Source organism: Eumetopias jubatus, unplaced genomic scaffold (assembly GCF_037043125.1).
Source record: "Eumetopias jubatus isolate StellerSeaLion01/CBP00866 unplaced genomic scaffold, mEumJub1_p1.0 scaffold_12, whole genome shotgun sequence".
NCBI lineage: Eukaryota > Metazoa > Chordata > Mammalia > Carnivora > Otariidae > Eumetopias > Eumetopias jubatus.
The window spans coordinates 56,237,904-56,256,105 of NW_028274818.1; positions in this window are offsets into that span (position 1 = coordinate 56,237,904).

Sequence of the window (18,202 nt, forward strand, 5' to 3'; positions counted from 1 at the left end):
CCACCTTCACTTTAAATGGCATTCTCCTTTTGTGTATGTCTCTGTGTCCAAGTTCCTCCTTTTTTTTTTTTTTTTTCTAAAAACACAGATTGGATTAGGGCCCACCCTAAGAACGTTTATGGTAACTTGATCATCTACACAGATCATGTTTTCAAATAAGGTCATGGTTATAGGCACTGAAAATTAAGACTGCATCATCTTTTATTTATTTATTTTTAAAGATTTTATTTATTTATTTGAGAGAGCGAGAATGAGAGAGAGAGAGCACATGAGAGGGGGGAGGGTCAGAGGGAGAAGCAGTCTCCCTGCTGAGCAGGGAGCCTGATGCGGGACTCGATCCTGGGACTCCAGGATCATGACCTGAGCCAAAAGCAGTCGCTTAACCAACTGAGCCACCCAGGCGCCCAAGACTGCATCATCTTTTAGGAGGATATGATTCAACCCATAACACATAGTATAGATGGGGTGTGGAAGAATTGCAGCATGCAATGTAGTTAGGACAGAACTGTTTCTACCTCTGGGACTCAAAAGATAAAGGAAGGGCCCAAATACTAGAACAGAAGAAGAAAGTTGTGTATAGAAGCTGCTTCAAGAAAATCAGTGACCTTTTGTTGAGCAACAGAGCCAGGTACAGAGACCTGAGAGAGGGACCTTCTTTCCAATCTCTTACCAGGTTTTCTGTTGGCCCAACCCAACCAGGAGTCAGAGAACAAGGAATCCTTTTGCAATAATCAACATAAATCAATGTTTTAGAAACACTTCTAACTTTTAGTATAATCTTATTGTTTTTAATTTTGGTCTTTTGCAATTTTAAGAGAAATCTACTTGGAGGATTAGTTTACATTAGCTTGGAAGATTCTTATTTTTCTTTTAGTAGTGGGGAGAAAGTGCAGGGCTTAAGAGGAATAACTTGATGGATGAAGTTTCTTTCCTCACTTGCACCGGCTTGTTCAGAATCTTGCCTGGACGCTTGGCTCCACCATTTACTAAATGGTTGGAAATGGCATGCTTGCCAAGCATGTTTACTATTGTGTAAAATAAGGAGGGCTGGAAGGTGAAGCCAGGAAGTTAGTGACGTTGTATGTGATGTGATTTCTCCCATAACCTCTCAGATCTTCAGTAAAACCACCAAAATATGACATATTTGGGGGAAAGCAGGTTTTGTATTTGGATGACACAGGATGAATGCAAAGCAAGGCAGAGAAAACCAAGACGAAGGAAGCCATTAGGAATTCACAGAAACTGCAGAGATCGTTCTGAACCTGACTAGGCATCAAATTGGAATCTTAAACCAAGTTGATCTAAGTCTGCAAGGGATAGTAGGACCTCAGCTGACAGGCTGATTACCCCTAAAATTCTCCAAGGACTTTTATGCTTTAAAACTTTTCATTTCATTTTTTTAATAACCCCTCTAGTCAAGAACTTCAAGTCTAAATTTAAATTCTTATTTCTGTAATTTCAGCTGAACCTAGTAGTTGTAGGAATAACCATAATAGCTGCCAGATATGAGCAATGGAGTCGGACTGTCTGGGTTTGAGTCTCAGCTACACTACTTATAATCTCAGGTAAATTACTCACACTCTTGAAACTATAGTCTTTTCATCCATAAAATGGGATTATGATGTCAACATCCACCATAAGGCAGTTGTGACTATCAAATACAGTAATGTATACAAAAAACAGAGTACCTAGCACAGAGCAAGTCCTTGATGATATTTGTTATTAATATCATTACCATATGTTGAGTGTTGTGCTGTTTAAATAAATCATCATATTTCATGCTCACAATAACCCTCAGAATTAGCTGTTTTAATCTTCAGTTTACATATAAGGAAATTAAAAGTCAGATAACTTAAATAATAAAAAATAGCTATTTTATCCACGTCCTGCTACATTTATTGTGGGGTCAATGTGATCATGGAGAAATAAATGTTTGAATGAGCAAATTTCCTCCTCTGACCTTTCGTGGACCCAGAGAAGGGAAAGAAATAATTCGTCTCTTAATTCTGCCATTTTTTTACTGCCTACTAATACTTTCAAACTAAGAATTTGAGTGCCAATTTCATTAATGTTCTATTTTCCTTTTCTTCCAGAGAAGCAATAAAAATATTTATATGAAAGAGATGTAAACCATATTGCTTCCCAAGCTCCAACACCTTGATTTTTCTTTCTTGATTCTTCTACAAGCTGCCTTTGGAACATAATGTATGCCAATTGAAACTAGCTATCAAAATAAATTAAAAATACAATTTTGCAATTTCCTAACCAAACATTCTATAAAAACTCTAATAAATAACATCCGCTTTTCCTTCTCTCATTAATATGAATTTATTCTCCCAAAAAGTAATCTAATCTTCTTGGTAAAATTTTTCCTACAGAAATCCATACTCTTTCTGGCTCATAATTTCCTTACTCATTTCCATTTTTTCTTCTCAGAATGCGTCTTGTGATTCTTTAAAACTGACATTAGATAATCTAAATGGTCCTGACTACAAGCACTTTCTCTGTTTTGGAGCTGAGTCTGTAACTGAAGTTAGTATTAAGTCCCAATGGACAGAGCCAGTCCTTCTGGTAGCTACAGAATTGCTCTGCTGAGATAGTCATTGGAACATAATGACCATCAAACGTCCATACTTTCCATTTCTCACCTACTGCTGCTTCTAATCTTCTGCTGGTTTTGCAAGTAATTATTTACTATTTAGTCATTCAAATTCTTCCTTTCATTTGATAATGAGAAGGAAGCCTATGGAGGCATGTCCATCAATCCTCAAAGTACACTCTACCAGCTCCTAGACCATTCTGCCCCTTTTCACTAACTAGTCTGCCCTGTATTAGTAAGAGCAACATGTACAGGGGCTCCTGGGTAACTCAATCAGTTAAACGTCTGCCTTCGGCTCAGGTCATGGTCCCAGGGCCCTGGGATCGAGCCCCGCATGGGGCTCCCTGCTCTGCGGGAGGAAACCTGCTTCTCCCTCTCCCACTCCCCCTGCTTGTGTTCTCTCTCTCACTGTGTCTCTCTCTGTCAAATAAATAAATAAAATCTTAAAAAAAAAGAGTAACATGTGCAGTATAGACTAGAACGCATGGAACTAAAAAAGTGAGATACAAATATCTATTACTGTGTAGCATTTCGTAAAAGATGACCTTTTTCAAAATTCGGCTTATTCAGCCTTCAATAATAGCACAGTGCCCTCTTTTGTAGACATCATAGACAAGTGAAGAGTTTTAACTTCTTTACGTGAAAGTGTCTGACCATCGATATCTCCCAGTTGAAGGGCCTTTTGTTGGGCCTCTGTCCCTCTTTGCCATATTTAGCACTGGTGGTGCCTTGCTCTTCCTCGGATGTTCTCCCGCCTTCATTTTGCCGCCAGCATGCTCTCAGTTTTCTACCTATCTTTCGGATTTCTCCTCCTCCTCCACTTTCCTCATCATGCGTGTTCCCTAACTTTTGCGTCTTTATTCCTATAGTCAACAAGCAGGCACAGAGGGGAGGATACAGAGATGAATGGCACCATCCTTGTCCTGGGGTGACTTTTAGGCTTGTAGACAGAGATTAACATGACATTAGATAAGTGGACTTGTATGTTATCGGTGACTCTGAGTTCCCTGAAGTAAGGAATTATCTATCTTTCTCTCACTACTAACGTTTTCAGAAAAAAAAAAAAAAGGCTCTTGAATATCTGTGGCTACAACATCTCGTAGCAATAATTATCTCTCCCCCTGCCCCCTGTCGGGTTGTTTTCACAGGATCAGAGAATTTCAGAACTCTCCTTTCGCAGGTAAGTCATCTGAACCTAGAGAGAGGAAGTCACTTGCCCGTGGCCACAAGGTATGTTAAGTGGCAAAGCTGGACCAGAACCAGACCTCCGGGTTCCCACTGCTCCTGCTGTCAAACCTTGTAGCAGCTCTTTGTGGGCTGAATTTTCCATGTTAATCTATAAGTAACTTTATACTCAGTGACAAAATAGTTTGGTGTTTCCCTCCTGTTCCACAGAGGGGACAGCATGGCCTGCAGATCTGAATAGGAACAAAAATTCACACCTCTCTTGACAGAGCAAACAAATTCTTCAGGTTCCATGTCAGTTTGTGGAAGATTTGCTCTGAAAGCCAGTGACCTCTGGCCCCCAGGCTGGAGAAGTGGTTCTAAGTCCATTAAAATCCATGCTTGGAGCCTGATGGATCATAAGGGAGCTGCTGTAACAGAAATCATTCCTGAGGTCACACAGTGCATTAACCCCCTTGCTCCTCATCACAGTGATGACGGCTCAGATAAACAAACGTGGATTTAATGAATCCTCAGATAGAGAAGTCTATCTGGGAAAAGGGTGAATGCTCTCCCCCAAGGCTGCCTGAAGTAGGACATAGTATGGAAGAGCAAACATTGACAGAAACCTGATAATATTTGCTTTTCCAGTGGTAAAGATGACACGCAGGTATCTGTGACCAAGTAAAGAACTAGGAGAGAAAAAAGCGAGGGAAGGGAAGGAAGTGGTGGGAGGGGGAGGAGATGGGAGGGGAAGGAGGGAAGGGGAGGGCAAGAGAGGGGAGGGGAGGGAAAGATACTTGGAGGGGAGGGAGGGAAGGAGAGAGAGAGAGAGAGAAAGAAAAAAAGGAAGGAAGGAAGGAAGGAAAGGAGAAAATGGCAAGAAGCAAAACTGTTTCACCAGACTGACGCCTGTCAGATAAAAGAGACTGGATCCATAAATTTCTCCCAGTGTTTCTAACAGGATTTTAATACAGCATTTGGCCATCATCTTTTTTTCATTCCTTTAATGACATACATGCCTGAAGTGTAGCCACGGAGCCTCTGAACTCTGTATATTTCTGTAATACACAAAGAAAACAGCCGTCACATCCATTTTAAGGAACTTTTAAATACATTACAGTGAGGTCTATAGGCCCCAGATCCGAAGGGAACTGCACAAAGCCTGTCTGTACATCATCTGTGACGGGCCTGAATTCCAGCCAAGGCAGGTTTTTTTTGTTTTGTTTTGTTTTTTAAATAATAAAATAAAATATTGTGTTTTTTTAAAAGGAACATTATATTTTTAAACTGGAAATCATTGTATTTTGTATCTTATGTGGCATCTGAAAGTGATTTAGTTGAACAATGTGGTTTCTGATTGGTATTTGAATTGGTTCCAGAACATTTTTCATAATAACCATCTTAAAGATCCCAATTATCTGATCCTCTTTCCCCCCTTCACATGGTTTCATAGGATATTTCCAGAGAAAAAGAGAAACCTGCAGGGGCAGGGAAGCCAACTCACATCTAGTTGAGCCATGTTTGCCTGCCATGCTCAAAGGAAAAGGCTTGCTAGTTATTCTAAGTTGTCCAGGATGCATTTATGGCTCCATAAAGGAGGCCTTGGCATTACCAGAATAATTACTTACTCAAACAAGCCCATAAAACCAAAGGGTTGCCCCAACTAAAAGGCAAGCAGGGAACTTTTTCCTTTTAGTGTTAACATGTAAATCTAGTAAACTGTATTTAGATTTCTATAAAATCAGCTCTGGATGCAAAAATGGATACTTGATTTACCAGGTGGGCAGCTGAATCAATTCCCCAGGGTTACAGAGGGGCTAAGGGAAAGCAGTCCTGTTAAATATGAAAGAGCACTCGTTCATAAATGGACCCAGCCTTGTTTGTAACATGCAGAAATTATGTGGAGGGTGAGAGAGCAGGTCCTGGGGTCAGCTGGGTCCAATGCCATCTCCATCACTATCTAACGGTGATCCATATTCTTTGTGTCTCATCTGTAAAGTAGAGATTGGAAGAAATGAATAGAATAATACATGTGATCAGCTTAGAGCAATACCTTGTATATAGTGGCACACACAATAAGTAGTAGCTCTTATTATTGGAAGTAATAGATCTTATTGCAATAAACAGTAACTTTTATTATTACATATATTAATAATGCAAATAAATATTTTTTGAGCACTAAGGGTCAGTGCAGAGTACCCAATGCTATACTGAGCATTTCAAATATGATCTTTCATATAATCCTCTCAAGGTAAAATCCTATCTCAGGTGAAGATGCTGGTAACTGGAAGAACTAGACAGAGAGCTACCAGATTTACCAAATAAAACCATGGGATACCCAGCTAAATTTGAATATAAACAAGTAGTAATTTTTTAGGATAAACATGTTCCAAATATTGCATGAGACATGCATATGTAGCCAGCAACCTAACTAGAAATCAAGCCCCCAGATCTATCTTATCAGGCCCCTGCTCTTTTTTTCTTCATACACAAAGAAAGTTGTATCCAGAATATGACTTATTCCTTGTATGTTTTATTCTCTAGTATTTTTTCCCAACCAGAAGGTTCTTAGATAAGAAACAATCCAGGATGTATGTGGTTACCAACTCTCAGGAAAAGTGAAATGCCAAAGACGATCAAGCTAACCCAGGGGGGCCAAGTGTAGAAGCTGTACGTCAAGCCCCCTGTCCTGGAGATTATGATCTGAAAGCACAGCAGCAATTATTGAAAGCACTTAAAAACAAAGTGGCAAAATAACATTTTAGATTGAGAAAAAATATTTTTGCATCATAATGAGCAGCCATAAATTGTGCTTAACATGTTTAATTTTTTTCTTAACGGTATGGATTAATAATCTGATTCACTCTTTCAACAAAAATTGATTGTCTTTATATCAAGTTACCATGTAGAGGCTGAAGGAACAAAACAGATGGGGTGGCTGGATGGCTCATTCAAGTTAAGCGTCTGCCTTCGGCTCAGGTCATGATCCCGGAGTCCTGGGATCAAGCCCCACATCATCGGGCTCCCTGCTCATTGGGGAGCCTGCTTCTCCCTCTCCCTCTGTAGCTCTCCCTGCTTGTGCGCTGTCTCTCTCTCTGTGTCAAATAAATAAATAAAATCTTTAAAAAAAAACAAACAAAACACAGATGCTGTCACTGTTCTCACAGAATTTACACGTTAGTGAAGGGAACTTAAGTGATTAAGCACAAAACCAAACATAAAGTTGGAATCATCACAAGATTTATGGAAGAAGAGTACACGGTGAGATGAGCCCATAGAGGGGCCCTGGAGTTCAGAGAAGCTTTCCATGAAATAGGAAGATTTCTTGATGACCTGAGCTAAGATCTAAAGAATGAACACAATTTGACCAGAAGGTGTTCGTGGAACAATTAATAACGTGTGCATAGTGCCATAGAAGAAGGGACCATGGCAAATATGAAGAACTGACAGAATATCTCTTCAGCCGATGTGGAGAGGTGAGGTCTGAGCAGTATTGGGAGTAGATGGGGCAGGAAATGTAACATATTAGTTACAGTAGACCAGTCCTCGGCAACACATGGGCCCAACCACATCACGGCTCGAGATGATAAATGCTTATTTCTCTTTCATATAACATCTCAAGGCAATTCCAGGTTAGAGGTGGTGAAGGGGGATCCTGGGGAACCCACTGTCAGAGATTCATGCTAGCACTTCTCTGTTGTCTTCAACATGTGGCCTCAAAGTTAACATAAGTCTTGCCGTCCCAGTCATCTGGGAGGGTCATGAACATGTCTATCAGAGCTTCTTATGGCCTGGGCCTGAAAGTAGCACAATATCACTTTTGCTCACATTCCATTAGCTAAACTCAGTCACATGGTTACCCCTAAGATCTGCAAAATGTCTGTGTCACAGGAGGAAGAGGAATGGGTATTATTAACAGCTTGCACTGTCTGCCATAGGAGGTAGAACCAGATGATATGGAATTTTAGTTTTACCTCAAGACCAGCAAAAATCTCCTGAAGGAATTTGAGCAAAAAGGAGTGAGGTGATCTGATATGTATTTGGAAAAGATGACTCTGGCAACAAATTGGAGAAGGGTACCAGAGTGGTTGTAGGGAGATCATGTATTTGAGGAGGACATTCTAGCACTCTAGGCCAGATTTGTGGTAGCATGGAATAGAGTAGTTGGTGGTGCTAGAAATAGGGAGAAGTAGATGGATGCATTAGCACCAGGCAACCAAGCAGTGGCTAGAGAATAACAGGCAAATATCTAATAAGCCTATTTTCTTTGTTAAACTGTTTTCTACTTCCTCTTATCCCCCAGCTCTCCTTTTGTACCCCTAGGCTCCTCAATCAGCATCGGTAACAATGAAGATGTAAGAATCATCATAAAGAATTCCTTGAATTTGGAAAAAGTTATCAAAAGAACTTTAAAGAACCTCTGGACTGAGTCCCTAGGGTATGAATTGGTTCAGCACAGCCTGGCCTTTTTTTTTTTTTTTTTTTTTTAATACCAAGCAAGTAAAATAAAGTTTAAAAAAATTTTTTTTAAGATTTTATTTATTTGAGAGAAAGAGTGAGCACGAATGGGGGTGCAGAGGGAAAGGGAGAAGCAGACTTCCCACTGAGCAGGGACCCTGATGCGGGGCTCAATCCCAGGATCTTGGGACCATGACCCGAGCTGAAGGTAGACACTTAACAGACTGAGCCACCCAGGTGCCCTAAAAATGTTTTTAAAAACACAACACTGGAATAAGCACAAGGCAGGAATCAGAAAACACAGGGCTCTTGTGTCACTGTTTGATTATTATCTTATACATAAAATGAGGACAATAATGCCTACACATCCTACCCCCTCGTGCTTTGGATGTTGTGAGAATGAAATGCCATTAAAATGGCTTACACTGAGGCGCACAGTGGGTTCATATTAACAGGGCTCCCTGGTGTTTGAAGTTCTGTAATGGCTTGCTCAAACTATTTAAGGAGACATTCATCAAAGTATTTTCACATAAAATAAAGAATTGCATGTTCAAAGCCTGTTCATTCTTTCCTTGTTTTTACTGCTACCTAATATAAAAGTAAGCAAAAGTTATTTGCCTAGTATAAAAGGCTAAACAAACACAAGACATATAAGCATATTATTCAGTGTGCTGTTTAATTGAAGAGTTGAGAGCTCATTGGTTGATTTTACTGGTGTGAAAGAGGGAGCTGCTCAACCTGATCTTCCTCATGGCTACTAAACCTAAACTATTCCCTTAGTCATCTAGTAAGCCGAAAATAGTAGTAGGAAGGGGCACTGGGTGGCTCAGTGGGTCCAACTCTTGATTTTGGCTTCGGTTGTGATCTCAGGGTTGAGAGATCAAGCCCCCCATCGGCCTCCTCGCTGGGCATGGAGCCTGCTTAAGATTCTCTCTCTCCCTCTCCCACCCAAGCCCTCTGTCTCTAAAAAAGGGGGAAAAATAGTAGGTAACACTTATTAAATACCAAGCACTGTTCTAAGCAATGTGTGTATATAAATGCTCACACTACACACACACACACACACATATATATATATATCAATATGACTATGCCCCTCCCCACAATCCTACCTAGAGGATACCATGATCACCATATCCAGTTTATAGGTGAAGAAACTGAGGCACTTACAGGCTAAGAAACGCCCAGAGTCACAAAGCTAATGAAGAGCTGAGTCAGAATTCGAATTTTGGCACCCCAACTCCAGAGTACATGCTCCTTAATCCCATAGAGCTGCATTTCTGTAATGTTCTAAATGCTGAATAAAGTGCTATATTCTGCCCCTATTAAGATTATCCTCATCCTAGGGGCACCTGGGTGGCTCAGTTGGTTAAACGTCTGCCTTCAGCTCAGGTCATGATCTCAGGGTCCTGGGATCCAGCCCCACATCAGGCTCCCTGCTCAACAGGGAGCGTGCTTCTCCCTCTCCCTCTGCCCCTCCCTCTTCCCCCGACTCATGCTCTCTCTCCCTCTCTCTCTTATAAATAAATAAAATCTTTTAAAAAAGATTATCCTCATTCTAGTTATTGCATTGTTTTCTCTAGAAGAATTTTCACTGACAGTCATCTGACTAAATTACTCCACTTGTCCCCATAGCTATTTAAGTGAGGCTAGTAAGATAATCCCAGATGGGTGGGGGAACTGGAAAATTCCACAAGGAACTGCAGCCAGTTAAAGTCTTGCCCGGCAAGGAGCAGGTTGCTGTCACAAAGTTGCTATGTCCACGTGACAAGTTCCAGGGCCCACCAAAGTGCAGGGACAAGGAAGTAAGGATTCAAGCCTTCCTTTTCTGGTGTCCACTGTCTTATTTGATGGTTATAGAGAAGGCAGTACTTGAACTGAATCTTGGAAGTTTAATAGATGCTCATTGAATTGACAAAGGGGGAGTGATTCCACCTAAAGCAAAGAAAGAAATAGCACAGAAGGGAGAGGGCAAGGACTAGCAAGACGGGGGTGGTGGGGAGGGGAAGTGGGGGAGAGGAGAGGCCAACTATGAGAAGAGGATGCCAGGAGCCAGGTCATGCGATGCTTCGTTGAATGTGGTAACCTTATTCTGTGTAGCTTCAGGAGCCACTGAAGGGTTTTGAGCAGATGGATGTTAAGTTTCAAATATCAGAGAAAGTATTAGGGTTAAGGGAAAGATTATGGTTTCAGCCTTGGACTTTCTGAGTTTGAGAAAGTCAAACTCAGGGAAATCTGGTGGAAGTGTTCTGTGGGCAAAGGGACATGAAGTTTACAGTTTAGAAGAGAGCTATGAGCAAGAAACAGATTTGGGAGGCGACCGCAGTTAACTGGCCACTGAAGCTATGACCGTAAAATGAGATTTTACAGGCGAAAATAGACGAAAAGAAGGTAGAGATTGGGACCCTGAGGTCCACATTTGAGGGTGGTGGACAGATGAAGAATGAGCCTGGGAAGAGGCAACAAGTCAGGGGAATTACATGAGCAGGGCATACGCCAAGGGAGGAGGGAGCATTATTGAAATGGGTGTGGGCAAAAATGTCAGATGTCTCAGAGCGGTCAAATGAGGTAAGGGCTGAAAAACCCTTCCTATTTCAATGGAGTAACAGGGCCAGCTCTTAGTGGCAGGAGGTGAAAAGTGACCCCGAGGTTAGGAAATGAAATGAGAGAACAGGTGGAGAGGTTTCTGAGGAAGGAGAGGCAGAGGCAGCAACTTGGCAGCCATTCCATGGTCTGCTTCTCAGGGACCCGGTTTCCTCAAGAGGCTGGGAAGAGGCACAAGGCTCCATAGCCTTGTCTCTGTCAGCCTCTTAGAACAGATGAGGGTTCCAGACGCCTCCCCAGTTGGAGTTTCATGTGGGATTTCAGCAATCAATTTTTAGGATGGTTTTCCAAATCCTGAAACATTGGACCCTACTTTGAGACTCCGTTACCTAATATCTAGGGAGCACATATGACAGCCTCAGAAGGCAGGGTCTTTCGTGTGTCAGGAGGAGCCCGCTGACTGAACTCAGTCTTCCTGTTGTTATAAAACCCAGGTAATTTCACAGGCTGCAAGGAATTCTCACTGATTACTCTTACTTTCCTCTGTTAGTAAGTTTAGTTCATAATGATCATGCAACCTCAGGGGTATGACTTAAGACAAAAATATTCAAAGGAAACCCAGCTCTGTAGAGATTTCTCAGCTCGCCTTTCCCTGTGTTTAAACTTTCATGGTTTGTTATCTCCACCGCGCCCCTCCCTTGTGTCATCTTGGACATGTCAGTTAACTTTGCAGGATCTCCCTGGCCTCATCTGTCTAAAAAGGGGACTGGACAAGATGCTGAATAAAACCGTATTATTCTACACCAGGGGTCAGCAAACTTTTGCTATAAAAAGCCAGATAATAAACACGTTTGGCTTTGCAGGCCATGTGGGCTCTGTTGCAACCACTCAGCTCTGCTGTCATAACACTAAAGCAGCCACAGACAATATATAAACAAATGAACATGGCTGTGTTCTGATAAAACTTCATTTACAAAAACAAACAGTGGGCCAGATTTGGTTTTCGGGCTGCAGTTTGCCAATTCCTGTTCTAAGCTTTAAAATTAAGTCCTTTAATTTACTAAGCTGGATCTCTTAGACTCACCTATTAAAATATTCGCATCCCAGAAAAGGCAAATTATTCAGCTACTGTCAGCCATTATGTGGCGGGAATCACAAAATTTAACTCACACACTGAAAATGAGAAAAAGCAGAGAAATGGAAGGTTTAGTATTTCATTGGTTAACAGTCTGGTCTTCCTCAAAAGGTAGGTGAGAAAAATATACTAACAATCAAGTCAAGTTGAAAATTCAGTTTGATCCAATAATTTAAACAGTCTATTTGAGAAGTATTGAACATCTTTTTTGTTAAAAATTCCCAATCTCTGCAAAAGCCTTCCTTCCCTCTGCATAAAGATGGTGAGGAGTGAGGAGGTCGAAGAGGAGGAAGATGATTTGTGGGTCCCCAAGGGCCATAGGGAAGAGTAGTGTCTCCAGGAGCAATGCCCCCTCCTTCCTGTTCTGGGATACCATCTTCATCTACAAGGTGCTGCATACTTTTCTGGCATTCAGTGGTTAAGTTCTGTGGTCAGTATAACTTGCCATCTAGTTGGTCTTGGCTTGGGCTTGGCAGGGCTCTATAGTGACCCTTGGCTGATTCTGCCTCACCTCCACTTCTGTTGGTGTTAGAGACCCCTCAAGGTCTGGCCATGGCTATCATTCATTAGGCCCAGGTTTGACAAGTGCACCTTGCAATCCTCACCATGGAAACATTGCAACCCCTTCCCCCAAAACAGTGACACCCCTTCAGCCAAGTTCCATAGCCACATTCTCAGGTCTTTCTGAAGTCTGCCTGTGTAGCCATGCCTCAGTAAAAGGTAGACCTCAGACCCTTTCTCTGCCTGAGTTTGCTGCATGATCAGGTTGATGTGACTGTGACCCAGTTTGGTTTAAGGCAGCCACTAAGCTGGCCTCTGCCCCAGTCCCAACCTGCTTTGAGTTCTCTTCAACTTACCTAAGGGTAGACGAAGCAAGAGATAACTGACCACTTCACTACCTTACTCTCTACTCTACTCTCCTACCCACAATCTCTGCTCATCTATTTTACCCCCCTGCTGCCATGGAGGTGACTCCACCTCATGGCTGATGAGCTGCAGGAGACATCTCAGAGCACAAGCCCTTCAAGCTGAGTTGTTCATATGCTAAAGGCAGCAATGAAGGGATCTGGAGAACACTTTCCTATTAATGCCTGCTTGGCTCTCCAGACTATTGTCCAAAATCTATTTTTTATCTTAGAAGCTATTTCCTATCTTTCTTCCTTGAATTCCTTACAGAACAAATCATAATCTTTCCTCAGGTTAATGGATGGATGAATGCATTTGGAGCACTAGGATGAAGATCTTATGTCATAAGAGGTCAAATAGGGAATGCATCTTTCCAAAGTAGTATGTCATTGTAATCATTTTCTTAATTTATTCAATAGTATTTTGTTTTTCATGAAGATAGCTGAATAAGGGGAAGTTCCTGAGAGAAATAATCTCAGGACAGGTTGGTATTAATGCAGAAGAACACGGAGAGGCAGCTAGCAATATGTCAAGAGAGGCATGCTGGGTGTCCAGGCTTCAACATGTGGCCACGAGGCAGAGAGAAGAGGAAGAAGGTTGTAGAAATGCATTTCATGGATGTGTACAGGATTAACATGTCTCAGTATTACAATGGGAAAAAAAAAAGACCTGAAGCATAAATCAGTCTGCAATCCAGTAAGAAGGTTTGGAGAGAAGAATGAATTAACAAGCTAGAGCAATGATTTTGCATTATCTGAGCATTAGAACTTCAAGAGTTAGTTCTGTTGGTAAAATGGCACCAGGGAGGTAGAACCCTGTTCAGAAACAGAGCGAATTTATTTAGTTCATTGTCTCTGTGTGGTTTCCTTGACTATGGGGCCAGACTCAAAATTCAGGAGGTACTAATAGTGCAGGGTCCAATAGAATGCTCCAGGGAGAACTAAAGAGAACAGCTCAAGAGAAACATATGCAAAAATATTTAGTAACTGAATAGAACGTTTATATTTATTAAAAAATGGATAACTGCATATGGTCAGAAACTTACACCTACAGTTTAAATGCCATCTTGCTACCTACAAAGCCATGGTAAACTCATAGGTAATTTGTTCTTGACCTTGAAGTGTATTGTATAATTTTAGAATTATATTTTTTTCATAATTGTGTCATCCTACGGCTGACATCAACATTTCTTGAAGGTGCACTGACTAGTAAAGAGATGGAAGAAGAAGTTAGTAAAACAAGCCAACCGAGCATTAAAATGCTCTTCAGAGAGTGGAATGTGTGCTTCATTTATTGACTACACATAGGATTCACAAAACAATACCAGGCACTTGTGTACATAGAATAAAGACTGCGCTGATTCCTCTTCTCAAGGAGATTAAGGTCTAATGGGAGGGAAATAAAATACATAAAATCAACATAAATACATACAGATGTGCACAGCAATTACAAGAGTGAGGTGGTCATATGGAATCAAGAATTAGGCTGATTATTTGGGGAATGATTAGGTAAATCTCAAAATATATATATAAAGAAAATAGGGATGCAATATTCAAGGTTGTTATCAAGGGGGTAGTTTCCCCCCAAAATTTAGTTTCATAATATTCCTTAAGTTTATACCTGTAGCATGTGATCCCCGGCATCTTAGAAACTTTATTTCTAAGACTTATTTCCTACCTAATACCCAAAATAACTGCAGGGTTTAAGCATCTGTTACCAACCCTCACGGATTGCTATTTCTCTATCAAAAACACTGAAATTAAATATGAGAGCTTGCTATTGTGTGATGGCAGATGTATCTATGAGGATATGTATCAACAACTCAAACTTGTCAGGTTCCCACAGTAGTGGTGTGGATGGGGTAGGATATTCTCTCAGCGGGTTATCTGCAGCCACAGTTGCCAAAAATACTCCCTTGGGCCCTGCCTCCCTTCACCAACACGATGTACATTCCAATGAGCATATATCTGTGCACTGGAACAGCTGCAGAGAATAATATCCTATGACTTATTCTGCAGCCTGATATAAGCAGGTTTCCTGGGATCTTCCATCCTTCTCCAGGCCAGAGCAATCAGGAAGAAGATCTATCTGTCTGTTTGTGAGGAATGCTGAAAACAATTTCTAAGAAAGGAAGGAATGAAAGGCAGAAGCAAGTGAGAAAGCATATTCTTGTACAAAGGTGGAACCAGAAAAGACATCCCATTAGAGAAGAAAAGAACCAGAAATTTAAAAACAAACAAACAAACAACAACAAACATCAGTATAGCAGAGTCTAGAAGGAGCTTAGAAGGGCTCTGGAATCCTACAGGCTGTTGCAGTCATTTGCCAAAAACCCACCCAGCAGTTCTCTGGGAAAAAGAAAAAAAAAAAGCCCATAGGGACTGAAAACATTGACTAATAATTCTTGAATCCATCTCCACAATATTATTCATCTCTGCCAAGGTCAAGTTTGGTCACTGCATGGCTGGAGGTCTGGGCATGCTGTTCCCAGTTTTATTTTTACAGTAGTTTGGAGCCCTTTATATTTTCAAGGGCCCTCCTGTCACTTATTACCCACCCGTCCAGACCACCCACCCACGCTCCCACACACAATATGTCCAGACACACCCACAAATACCCAGATTCTTTAAACCTTATGGTGATTCAGGCTACAGGAATATTGTTTGCTCCAAATGACTCTGTTCTACATTCTTGGAGTTTCCCAAAATAAATCTGTTTCCCTCTCTGGGGACCAATCTGTGGATCTTTCCACTCCGCAAACATTTATAGAGCACCTACTGTGTGTAGGGCACAGATGGATATAGGAGCTAAAGGCGGCTCACTGGGAGGCGGGGAAGTGGATGTGAGCCCCATCCTGCTGAGCAGGTGGCCGGCTTCCTGTCACCACACTAGGGTTGGGGGAGGGGAGGCCCTATCTGAATGGAGACCATTTCTCTCACCCACAATTCCTCCTCCCTCCTTTTGTTTCCTTCCCCTTTAATTCAATTCTTCATCTTTTGTGTCTCTCTCCCAGCGCCCTCTCCTTCCTTCCCTGTTCTCCTTTTTCTAAGAGAAATAGGAGCTATCACTGTGCTTTCCCTTACTAAGGAAGGCCCCTCTTCCTTAGTAAACAACTCATGGGCCCTGCGGCCATACAAACTCTAAAAACATGAAAGGAGGGGAAAACAATTGTCCTAACTAAGAAAAGCTGACTTTGAGAAAACTACTTTCCTCCATATCCTAACACTGGTGCCCGCATATCAGAAAGGCCAGAAGGGCGGCCCAGCCACCCTGTGCTCAGGGCTGACAGCAATGTGGACCTGCAGCCTTCCCAAAGCCCCCCCAGGCCCTGAGCCCTTAGGATAATTTATGAGGTGTCAGGATATTCTGGCCACAAGGTCAGAAGAGAATGGTTTTTACACTTCAGCTGCCATGAAAGAGAAACAATTCTGTTTTACTCTGGCACTGTCTGTTTTCACAACGAACAGGGGATTTGGGTCTCCTCAAGATTATTTGTCTAAGCAGAGACCAAGCCTCTGCTGAGTCTTGAGAGGTCTGATTTGACACTGGCTTCCTTCTTCTTCCTTCCCAACTAGGGAAGGAGGCACTTGCCTTTCCTATTCAAAATGAGATTGGAAAAAAAAAAAAATGAGATTGGAATCCATTTTGCCCAGGCAATTGTTTTGTGCCAGTGAATACACCCGATGTCTGCAGTCATTCCATCCTCCTCTCAGTTTTAATAGGAAAGAGTGGTTTGAGCATGTAAAGGTATGAGAGAGCCCTCTCCTAAATTCAGCGGGCCCCAGAGTCTCTGCCAAGTCGTGGTCTTGAGTCTGAAGCAGTGTTTCCCTTGGCCTGGAAGCACAGCCTCCTGGCTCCTCCTGAAGCTACAGAACCAAAGACATTCCGCTGAGTAGCCTGAAGGTCTGCCTGCCAGCAAAACCCAAAGTCTCCTCCGAGAGATCTCAGAGCAGGAGTGCGTCCTCCCTCACTGACGGAGCAGCCAAGAAGACAAATGCAAGGCAAGCCGGCTTCTCAAGCCCTCACCAGCCCCCTTCTCTGAGCCAGACTGGAAAGGTCATCTGAGAATCAGAAGGGGACAGACAAATCACATTATGGATAGTCACCTAGGATGCTTATGTGGCGGAAAGGGGTGCCTGGACTCTGGGGCCTAGAAGCAACAGGCCTTGCTGGACCAATCCACACAATCTGCTGTGTTAAACTCATCAACTAGGGTTTGGCCACATGGCAAGCTCTAGAAAGACAGGAACAGTAACAGGATAAAATAGAATAGATTTCATCAAAGTTTAAGTGTAACTAAAAGGAATGAGAGAAATCTCTACATGCTGCGAGGTAATAATCTTTAAGAAGCATTAAGTGAGAAAAGCAAAGGTACAATAAAGTGAGACTGGTAGGCTACCAAGTGTATAAAAAGAGGCCATTATATATTAATATACACTTATGGGAAAACAGAAGAAGCTTGTTTTAGGATTTGTCCCCAGAAAAGAGAACTAGAAGCCTCACAATCCAATTTCAGGTGGAGAGTTTCTTCTCACTACACATTCTTTTGTATTTACAACAACGTTTTAACCCAGAACTCATACTACTTTTACAGAACAATTTTTCATTAAAAAAAAATAATAAAGCAAAACCCCAGAGAATGGCAAAGAGAAAGGAGATGTAAGAAGAAAAGCAAATGATTGAACTTTAAATTGCCGCTTTATGTTGGGCCAGCCAATTCTCCAAAAAACCACTCCCCTAAATTAGAGCACTGAATTCTTGGTGGGAAGAGTAAAGGAGCTATTTGGTAAATGACCTCTTCGAGTTCCCTGAATAGTAGTATTTAAATGTGTATGGCGGAGTTCTTTACTTTCATGTGGGCGAGAAGATTAATCCCCAAAAAAGGGCTTCAGTCAATGCATGGAGCCTCCTGCAATTTCGCATCCAGTAAGCCTCCATTTCAAGCCAAGTGCTGAGTCAAACTGATTTGCTCTCCCCTCTGCTCTTGTCACAGTTTCTGAAGTCCCTTCTCTATGCCGCTTGTCACAGTAATAATTATCTTTTGCATTTCCAGAATGTCATTGATCCAAGGCAGGTGTGTGTATGTGAAAGAACATTGGATCCTAGGTCAAACGCCATGTGTTAACAGCACCAGCTGTCTCTCTGGGCTTCAGTTTTCTTCTCTGTGCAGAGAAGGATTTGAATCAGAGGCAGTACTATAAAATGCCTCAAATGCTACAGGTCTCTGATTCTTTGAAAATATAGTTATCAGGCTGTGTGCAGATGGAGCCCAGGACATACTGCAGGCCTGTTACAGATGTCTGTGGTTCCTTCTGACCTTCAGGTGAATGCATATATAAAAGTACTCTCTGACTTGCTTCTTCCTTAATTAGAGATAATTGAATTATTTTCCC